This window comes from Panthera tigris, chromosome E1 (genome assembly GCF_018350195.1).
Source record: "Panthera tigris isolate Pti1 chromosome E1, P.tigris_Pti1_mat1.1, whole genome shotgun sequence".
NCBI classification, from domain to species: Eukaryota; Metazoa; Chordata; class Mammalia; order Carnivora; family Felidae; genus Panthera; species Panthera tigris.
The window spans coordinates 37,864,308-37,875,860 of record NC_056673.1 but is presented as its reverse complement, the minus strand read 5'-3'; positions in this window follow the sequence as shown (position 1 = coordinate 37,875,860).

Below are 11,553 nucleotides of genomic sequence, written 5' to 3'. Positions count from 1 at the left end.
CAAAAACCAAAGGAAGTGTGTGTATACATACACATGCATATATATGTATGTCTGTATATATATATATATATATATATATATATATATATATACTTCCTTCTTTAAGACAAAAATCTATAAATAGAGGAAAGTCTATAGTCTTTTTTTGAATAATTATTTATTTTTGAGAGAGAGACAGAGCACAAGTGGGGGAGGGGCAGAGAGAGAGGGAGACACAGAATCTGATTCAGACCTCAGGCTCTGAGCTGTCAGCACAGAGCCCAACATGGGGCTCCCATGAACCATGAGATCATGGCCTAAGTGGAAGTCAGACACTCAACCGACTGAGCCACCCAGGCACCCCAATTAAATCATCTTTTATTCCTTCCTAGAGATTAGAGTAAAATGTTGCAAGTAAGGGAGAATATAAAATGAAAGAAAGTATTTATTCTACTGCCAGAACAATCTTCACAAGTAATTTGCACTTCTTCCTAAAGCTTTCCTCCCAAAGAGTGGGACTTGAAGGAAAGTGCAAGCACACATGGGTAGAGCAACCCTGGAGAGAGTGAGGTTTTCGTTCAAGTAAATGGTTTCCAAGAGGCTCCAGGACTATTTCACTCTAACTGGCATCTACCACCACTCTTACTATTAAAATAGAAACTAATAGTGTCTCACGGGGCTGAAATCATGCTGGAGCCTTCCCGGACCTCCCATTTTCTTCTCTTTGGGTTTGATCATTTTATTTCTGCTAAAGATACACCCCGTCCCCCTGGAAAGGATGCTGGCTTAGTTTCTCTAAGCTCTTGACTTAACTCACCTCTGCAGCTGATGAAGGAAAGGAACACTAGAAAATATAGAAATTACCCATATAAGTGGGATGTAAATTGTGAGAAATTCTCAAGTGTTTGGCAAGAGGGACTCAGAGATTTAAAGGATTGAGGAAGAGTGAAATTTTTGGAGAAAGCGTAAATTGTGATAACAAGATTTTACTATAGTTCAGTAGCAAAAGCACTTTCCTTCATTTCTGGAATGTCAGAAATTAACTATCTTTCTCTGATGGATGGTCCAACTATACTTCCGTTGGTGGCCGGAATTTTTTCTCCAGAGTTTAGCATTTGCATATTCATGCAGAAACAAAGTTCTTGCTTTTATCCTGGTTTCAATTTCTTCCTCTCATTTTAAGAATTCACCCAGGGGCACCTGGGTGGCTCACTCATTTGAGTGTCTGACTTCAGATCAGGTCATGATCTCGCATTTCGTGGGTCTGAGCCCCACATCAGGTTCTCTGCTGTCAGTGCTGAGCATGCTTCGGATCCTCTGTCCCCATCACTCTCTGCCTCTCCCTCGCTCTCTCTCTCTCTCTCTCTCTCTTTCAAAAATAAATAAACATTAAATTAAAAACAGAATTCACCCACAATTAAATTAGAAAGATTAAAAGTTGGCAGATACCAGAGTACAAAATAATACCTCGATTTTAGCCTTTTCTTCTCCCTCTCTCACTCTTTTTCCTATACAAGCTTTGGAAAACCTAATCCATTTATTTGTGAAAACACTGGTGATTCCAAGTTGCCAATATACCTATTAGATTATTTGGGGAGAAAAAAGGAAAATGGGGGGAAAGTAAAATTTTAAAATAAACAGTGAATATCTTTAGTATTTTACTAAATAGATGTTAAGTTTCATTCTCTTACAGAAAGAAATTTGGCATTGTGAAGTTTTCTTGAATTCCTTGAATTATCCCAGTCTCCACACCAGTTATTTTCATCACGTTTACCAAAGAAGCATGGTTTAACTTAAAACATTTTTAAAAATTTATTTAAGTATGCTCCACACCTAATGTGGGGCTTGAACTCACAACCCTGAGATCAAGAACCGCAGGCTCTACCGACTGAGCAGGTCAGGTGCCCCTTAACTTAAAACATTTTTGGAGCCAATTTTCAATCTCGTTATACACTTGAACGGACTTGACTGTTGCTATACAATGTTTTAAAAACATCATTGTATTATCCCGGATAATTGTGAGACTATTATCTCATCCACCCCCAAAATTTGGAACATAAAGAAGTCTGATTCATTCTTTAGGTACAGTAGATAAATGAAAAGAAAGTGAAAAGAAAAAGCTTACCAATAAAAAGTAAACTGACAAGTTCTTCATTCAGTTATTAATAGATAAGAATAACATTGAAACTAAACTTGCAATTTCCTCAATTCAGCAGCCCAGTTTTTTGCCAAATACATCTGTCATCAGGAATGAAGTGTAATATCAGATGTTAAGGTGGGAGATTAACTTGCAAAAGCACGTATTATTATCACTGGTATTGATGTTTAAGTGACGATGCAGACATTCATAGTGCTACCGAAAAAGGAGCATTTGCAAAATGAATGGCCTAACCATAACCAGGAGACTGGCCACCGCTAACTTGAGAACAGTTATAACAACGTGAGCTGCTAACAGGTCGGATCATTCATCCCACATCTTTTTCTAAATTAGAAGATTGACCTGGTCTTCTAACTCTTTTTTACCTTTTAATAGTGATTCCCTCAGTCTCCTTTGACTTTCATTTGATGCTGAGTTTTACTTCTACTAGAAGGCAAACCCAATGACACATCATTACATTTATCTTTACCATTGTTTCTAAACACACACACAACCCCATACTGACAAACTAAGGACACTTCTTTTCCTGGAAACTCATTCAAAGCTTTTATCTTGTGAGATAAATACACTGTACCTTAAGAGATCAGGGAACATCTATCTAACCTTAGCACTTTTTTTTTTTTTTTAAATAATTGTGTCTCATGCTCTTTGGACCCCTTAACTTCTTTATCATATTCACAAAGCAGGCAGTAAATTACTAAATTTGGGCAGCAGTTCAATCATTCAAGAAGTTCAGGTGGTTGCCTATCAAGCTGTTCTCCATAGCATGAACAATAGACACCTTATTTCACACTTTTCCCATCTTCTGACGACTTAGTTCTTGCTTCCAGTTCTTCTGTTATCACAAAGATTTTTATTGCCGGGATAATCATTCACCTCAAATGGAGATCAGAGCAAGCATGAGGTTTACAGGAAAAGATGCAACTGGAAGAACCATCTTATGTCAATAAAAAACAAACCTTAACCTCTTTGTGTGTTTGTCGCTCAAGAGTTAGCCTCTTTAAGTGAATAGTATCCAATTATACGATTACAGATTTCTTTGTCAGTAAGTATTGTGAAGGGTAAAAACATAAAACTGTTACGCTCTTTGGTTGCTGGACACCTTACTAGAGATGTCACTTCTTTCAATTCCACTAGCAGGTGGCAGTGAAACCTGTAAGAAATCAGGTTATGGACATATGTTTATTCGTTGATTGAAACGTCGCTAAGATAGGAAAAATGACCTGAAAAACTATTGGATAGTCTTCTCTAGGTTAAAAAAAAAAAAAGTGCCGAAGTACTAAGGACACATTTGATTTTCATCAAGAAAGCAAATATAATTTCAGAAACTTCCTTAAGTAACCAGAGATGTAAAAAAAGGCTTAGTGTAGCCCTTGAAAGGCTTTCTTATAAATGTGTACAAAGCTGAAAAATATCAGTGTTATTTTTAAAGTATTATATTTATGATAAAATGTCTTTGATACCTAAATATTTAATATTTGCTAAATTTTATTTAATTTGTTATTTATTCATATTAATAAAATTAAAATTAAAAACATTCTAACTTGTTCAGAGTTTTGTCATTATGTAAGTCATTGAATGTAATTCCTTTAATTTTTTTTTAACATTTACTTATTATTGAGAGACAGAGAGAGACAGAGCATGAGCATGGGTGGGGCAGAGAGAGGGGGAGACACAGAATCCGAAGCAGGCTCCAGGCTCTGAGCTGTCAGCACAGAGCCCGATGCAGGGCTCGAACTCACAAACCACGAGATTATGGCCTGAGTTGAAGTCGGGCGCTTAACTGACTGAGCCACCCAGGCACCCCAAATGTAATTCCTTTAAATTATTTCTTGTGGAGGAACTGATTTTTATTTAAGCTGTTAATTATAGCTCTACCATGATCAAAACAAAACATCTTAATATAATGTTGCAATAAGCTATATATCTATGTATACTTATGCTTAATACTATAGTATATAAATTAATTGGTTAAATACTTTCATTTGCTACCAAAAACTCATAAATTGAACAATAGCCTATAAGTAGATCAGTATTCTACACTATTCTGCTATTTAATTCAGAGACCAAATTCCAAGCAATTGATATTCCAAATACTACAAGTATAGTTTAACATCAGTTTCAAAAAACAAAATATGTAATTAAGTATTGTGGATTGATTACTTGCAGTTTCCCATGACAACAAGATCTGTTTTTCTAAGAACAAAAAAGTTCTTAAGTATTTCTAGATGTATCTGCATGTTTGAGTTTATAATGGAAGTTGTGTCAATGGCTTTTTCTGTTTCCTCTTTTATATATGACTGGTCTTATTTTTGTTTAAAATAGATGGGAGCAAAACTAACTTAGAAGAGGCCATTCTAGGCTTAGCAAATATTTGGAGTGTGATAAGCTAAAGCATGTAATTCAAAGACAATTTTCCACTTCAGCTATGCTTAAGTACTTTTTATTAAGGGAAAATCCCTTTTTTTGAGTAATTTAACATTAAAATGGTACTTTTAAGGGATCTGAAGTCTGAATAATGCTAATTTTATTAATTTTTTGGATAATGCTAATTTTAAGCCTCTTAAAAGCAAACAAATTTTCTGAAGTTTAGTAAATTATGTCATGCCAAGTTTCAAATTCAAAAAGTTTGGACATGATTCTGTACACCCAGAATAATGAGTCTTAGGTGGCTTAAAACTTAGTAATATTTATTATTATTTTCCATTATTTAACTGTTTCCCAAAATATGTCCTCTTTCTCCTGAAATAAAATACATCACTTTCCCATACAAATTTCTATTTTTTATCAAGAAAGCAGGAATTAGTGTAATGCCACATTAACTATTTTCTAAGTAATCTACATTTAGATTTATTACTGCATTGATGCGGACCAAGTGTAATACCCACTTTATAGGACAGGATTGCCTATGACAGATTTATAAAATGTATACAAAACTTTATATTATACGGGCGCCTGGGTGGCTCAATTAAACGTCTGACTCTTGATTTTGGCTCAGGTCATGATCTCACGGTTCATGGGTTTGAGCCCTGCATCGGGCGCTAGCACTGACAGCATGGAGCCTGCTTGGGATTTTCTCTCACCCTCTCTCTCTGTTCCTTCCCTGTGTATGCATGGGTGCTCTCTCTCTCAAAAATAAATAAACATTTTTAAAAAACCTTTATATTACAGAAGTAACTCTTTTCAGTGTTTTATTATGTATTAGGAGGCCAATATACAAATAGTTTAAATATGAAATTTAAAAAAGGTATTGAAATGATGCACCCAGTAAAATTCTATTATAAGCTGGCATTTTCTAGCATGGATAGAGGCACAGAGTCCTAAAATTTCTTCCAAAATATAATTACTTATTTTTTGAGACCTTAATATTTCACAAGCAATATGGACACTCTTTCCGTGCTTACACTGCACCCAATATCGGTGATATGTATCAGTGGGCTAGGACTGAAACTGGCTGATTGTTTTCACTGAGTTGTTTAGCCATTTCGACTATGCGTGAATACAGGCTAAAGAGCCTTGGCCTCATAAAAGACTTCAGAGTGAACCTGGCTAGAGACTAAAACTTGAAGATTCATACCACTATAATTAACTGTGTAACTTGGACCCCCTCCAAAATACTGACGCTTGCCTTACAGTAGAAAAAATTTTAGTGTGAGACACGAAGTTATGCCAAAGAGTCAGAGGAGTGTTTCAGTGGGCAATGTCATGTCAAGGCCTCCCCGGATAAGTGAAGATCAGCCTCATCCCTGTATGTATGCTTCCTACACTAGCTTATCTGTCAGACCACCTCCTTGTGTCACATACCACCATAGAGTATATTGCACCTGTTAGCATTCCCTAAACAGCTTAGGCGAATTATCACTGATACGAGTTTGGAGTGAATAAATATTGTCATTCTCTTCTCACAATGTAGCTGGTAGTGCCCAAAAAAGACAAAAGAGAGAGGGTTTTCCAGTTGGCTTTCATTAGCAAATGTCATTTAGAGAGAGCAGGAAAGCAAACTGCTGGTGAACTATTAAGAGTTTGTTCCATAGGAATTCTGCTCTCAAAGGTGTGGTTTCCAAAGCTAATGCATCCCAGGATTGAAGAAGTTTAAAACGGAAAGGGAAGATTTTAAATGAAAATTTAATAATAAAATAAAAAATAAATTTGAAATAAAAAATTTACCATTAACAATTTTCTAGTCTAACCCTTTCATTTGTCAGAATAAACAAAAGCCCTGAGCGTTAAATGACTTCTCGAAGGTCACATAATTTGTTGCCAAGACAATGCTCCTGGAGTAGTGTATTTTTCTTGGCCAGAATCTTAAAATGCAAGTTTTCCATTTTTATTGGATCATATATTGTATTGCCTCAATTTTACTGCTTTTTTAAAACACGGAAATTGAACACAATATTATAAATAAAAACTATTAAGTTAATCTTTCTCCTTGTTTATTTTTAAGCCAGAAAGGAAAATCCAGTGTAGAACCATCATGATGGACTTTTCAAAGGAATGGGTACCGCAGATTTGGGGCCCAAGTCTACTCTGGGTTCCAAAATATATAGTTTCTTCAACCCTAACTGGACAAAGAAATATGTTGAAAGTCTTTTTTCCAGAAAAGGAACATTTGACAATATAAAAAAAAAAACAAACATTTATTTTGGAGCAAGAGAGAGATTTTTCCCACATAACAAGTAAGATGAGTTATAGCTACCCTATTTCAATAATTTATAATTCAGACAGTCTCAAAGAATAATGACTATATAACCATTTCTCTCTTTAAATGAGAAGCTGGGGCTCACGTGGTATGGAGTGGAAAAAATATGATAAATCTTAAAAATTCAAATGACGAGTTCCTTCTGGCTAAAGAGTGAGACAAGGGATACTACACCACCTCAGGCTGTGCAGTCTGCAAAGACAGTGATAAACTGAATACTTCAGACATGAGGGTAGACAATGTGCTCTTGAACTATCCCCCCAGTGTGTGAGAGGGAAAGGGAAGAACATACTTTAGCATAATACGCAGTTGCATTTACACCTAGAGAGAGGCTATCAAAATGGATATGTGCGCAGTTCTCCGTGGTAACTTTCATGAGTCTGCATTTCAGCTCTGTGTCCTCAACACCTTCTATCCACAGCTCAAACGCACACAGCATCTGCCAGCCTTGCCCACGAATTCCTGACGTCCCGGCTGAGTGCCCCTCTGCCTCTGGGCTCAAAAAGCCCCTTGCTCCACAGTGGTTAGCCATATCCGGAAGGTTCTGGAAGAGGTCTGCTGGGCAGCAGGACTGCTGCTAAGAGGTCTCTGGTTGGAGTGGAGACCAGGAGCTGTGGGAAACCCAGAAACAAGGCTGAGATGGGAACAGCAAAGATACCAGCAGCCCAGTACTGGCTACGGACTAAGAAACAAATTAGGAATTCCTCCCTCCTGGCCACCAAACGCCAGAGTTGGAAAAGAATGGACATCTCCCCCAGACCCCGCTCCCAAGTACATTTCATTAGCTGCTTCACCTTCCAGGGAAAACGAGTCACTAATTAATTAATGCAATTATGGAAGCATAATTGCAAACCGCTCTGCTGACATATAAAGATGTGTTTTACCTTTAATTACCAGGAGAAGAAAGGCAACTTGGACTAGGAACACCGAACTTGAAGAAAAAAACTAGGAAAATAATAGTCCCTCCCCCGCCAAGCACACCACTCCCAACCCATTCTATCTAAAAATCCTTTGTACTGCGGGGTTTATTTTTCATTTTAAAAATCGTTCGAATTAGGTCTCAGAGAAAGAAGTTGGCATTTCTTATTCTTTTCAGGGTGGTCTGAGAAATGCTCTATCAGTGCGTCTGAGGCAAAAAAAAAAAAAAAAAAAAAAAGGCTAACAAGATCTCTTTCAATTTGGTTTTTGAATCAATACCCGAAATAACGACCAGAAGCAAAAATCCACCGGTGCGTCAGCAAAGCAGGATGCTCGGCCAGTCAGCTCCATCCTTCCCCCCCGAGCTGTTCTGAGGGTTCCCCGCCGCAGCTAGAGCAGATAGATAATGTAGGACAGAATGACCAGGCCTATGATGGCAAAGAACATCAGGATGAAAATATCCAGCATGATGGAGTCCTCGGCCGAGGAGGCCTCTGGATTCCGGGCAAATGTGAGCTGTGAGCACGGAGGTCGCAGCCAGTGGAGAGAAATGGCTCCCTCTTCCCTCCGCTGCTCGGTCTTTTCCCTTCCCCCTCCCGGGGCCCCAGCCGAAGGGATGCGGCAGCTCCATCAGCAGCCTACTGCCCCCCTCCCCCCCACCCCCTCTCCCCCCACAGCCAACCAATCACAAAGCCCGGGAGCGGGTAACCAAGGCACTGCTCGATTTAGACCCAGCAGAAGCGAAGAGGCTCAATTTCTCCCCAGGAACCCAATCCCACCCCTTCATATCTAAATGGAGGCTGCGTGATATGGACGGAGGAGGAGATCTGATCTCTATCCAGACGCCCTAGGAATGAATCCTCCTGACTGCCTCCCTTCTTCCTTTTTCCTCTAACACATCTGTGGCCAATTACCTCAGAAAAATAATGGTGGGGAGCTGGGTGGGCCATGGGCAGGTGGTAAGGGTCACGTCGTGGAGGGACACGGACAGAGGGCTCGGGTGAGTCTCGGTTGGCATCTCTGGGGTTGGAGCTAACGCTTGGGGGATTCCCGAACTCTGCCAGATACTGCACACGCGCTGTAGGTCATTTCAACCTCCCCACAAGCCTTTTATAGATGAGGCTCAGAGATGGTCAGGAACTGGCCTGATGTCTCATTGGAAATGGGGGAGACCAAGATTTAAAACTAGGCTTGCACACTCGGGAGTCCGTGTTCTTCCCCCCCCCCCCGCACCTGACGGGCCCACCCTGTTCATCTGAAATGCCCCTCAGCCCTACCTGCACGGCTCAGATCACTCCATGGACAGTGTGAGCGCCAGAGATCTCTCCTCCAGCGACTCCTTGTCTCTTCGTGGTCATTACCCGCATTCTCGTTCTCTTCAGAGAGCTCAGGGCAGTGTTTCATCAAAGAGCGTCCTGGGGCGCCTGGGTGACTCCATCAGTTAAGGGTCTGACTCTTGGTTTTGGCTCAGGTCGTGATCTCATGGTTCGTGGGTTCAAGCCCCACATCAGGCTCGGCACTGATGGCGTGGAGCCTGCTTGGAATTCTCTGTCTGCCTCTCTCTTTGCCCCTCCTCTGCTCACTCTCTCTCTCTCTCTCTCTCTCTCTCTCTCTCAAAATAAATAAATAAACTTAAAAAAAAAAAAAGAGCACACTAATGAATTCCCAGGTCCCTCCCTGCAATGAGAGGGTCTAGATATACAAATTTAAGCGATGCCTTCTGAGGGGAAAGGAGAATTAATGATTTATCTTTTAAGCGGGGTGGCGGGTACTCAGTTACGTCTTGTGTTGTTTTTATTCCTTTTTATGTCTTAATGATTTCCTATTACATTAAAAAAAAAAAAATTCCCTGTGACATCTCTGAGGCCTAGTGTCCTTGGCCCTACCCTACATAGTTCTTTTGAAGGCCCCAGGGGTGAGGGCATTAGTAACCCCCTTCCACATGTTAGGCCGCGGAACTGAGGCCACTTCTAGAAGGGGGTCTGGAAACTGCTCCCATCGGCTGGTGCCCAAGAGGAAGAGCCCAGGGTCTCTGTGAGTGGGGAGCCTCTAGAGACGGCGGATTCCCTCCCGAGCCCACTGCCCCCTTGAATGAAGGTGAATGAAGCCTCCTGGGAGAGAGGGCAGCAGCTCTGCAGACAAGAGGGGGCAGGCCAACAGGAGGCGAGATCTGCCAACTCATTCCCTTCCGCCGGAAAACACATTAGGCGGCAGCTCCTTCCCAGAGGGAGCGGGTGGCGGTACTGTCTTTAATTATCCCGCCCAACGCCTCCGACGCTCCCTGCACCCTCCAGCCCTGCCTCTCTCTTACTCTCCATCCCCAAGGCTCAGGGAGAGCCCTCTCCATCTCCGCTGCTGCTAACCTGAAGCCAGAGAATGCCTTTGTTCTGGGCCCCAAGCGGGAAAGGCCCCTTTCCACAAGGCAGCTGGCAAGGCGGCATGGCGTGAGGCTGCGAGGGTCACACCGTGGGTTCTGAGACCTCTGGCCCTGAGACCTCTGGCCCTGCCACTAGCTGTGCAACTTCTGCCAAACCACGGCCTCCCTGGGTTCCAGTGAACCCCCATCGGTGAGGTAGACATCGTCGTGGTGATTTGGCTTGTGAATACTGCTTTGGGTTGCCAGACCACCTGATCAGATGGCTTCATCCTCTGTCGTATCCCGCGGGCAGACCGCCCCTCTGCCAATCCCTCAAACAAGCGCCCAGCTCCTCCCAGGTCCCAAAGCTGCCCCCGAGCTGAGCTCATGCATTAATGCAACAGGTTTATTTGTTGAACAGCTATGTGCCTGGCCCCGGGCAGGCCCTGGGGATTTAGAGAACTTAAGTCCTGCCCTCTGAGTGCACTGGCTGGTGAGGAGACAGGTGCATCACTAAGGAAGTCAGACAGGAAGAGGGAAATACAGGAGCTCAGGGAAGTTTCTGGAAATGTCACCAGGCTGGGCAGAGGAACCGGTCACTCTGTCCCTGAAGGGCAGCAGCGCTCTCAGGAGGGTGCCAGGCTAATGCCCCCAAACAGGACACGGACACACACGCACACACACGCGCACACACACACACACACACACACACACACACACACACTCAGCAGCAGTACCTCAGAGCCAGAGAGAAAACCAAGTCCGCAGGTAAAAATTATACTTTTATTATTTGAGTCACCAGGAGAAAGATTCACTTGTGGTCCAAGTCAAACGTTGAGAATCGTAACAGGCCAGAAAGAGTTGATCCCAAGCACAAGCCCACAAGGGAGGGGACCAAAACAGACCAAGAAAAGACAACCACCCCATATAAAAAGATGAACGGACGGCTTCACACACACACACGGATGAAATGTTTGGACAGAGGCAAATTTCACATGGTCATTTGTATCTTTTTAAATACAGGTTTGTGGGGTGGTATTTTTTTTTTCCAGCTATTAAAAAAAAAAAAGGCCCAAAAGTGCATATGTGAGAGGAAAAAGGCAGAAATTAAGCAATAAAGTAGTTTTCCCTGGAGGGACATGAGGAAGAAAATAGGAAGCAGTGTTGACAGAATTCACTTTTCTCACCATTGGGCTTCTTACACTTTCTTATTGGTCCACTAAAGTTATATTCACATTCTAGCTTTAACGCATCTTCTTTCCTGGGATTAGATTGGCCAAAGACCTTTGTGAACTGTAAGAAAAGACCAGGGACTTGGCCCAGCCCTCGGTTCTGTGCTCTTTTAGGGATGGATGGTTCTGGAAAGGAGCAAGGACTCCCAGCAGCCCCTGGGTCCCTCAGCACCAGTGTGACAGTCCCTCTTCTCTCTGGGGGTGTGGAAAA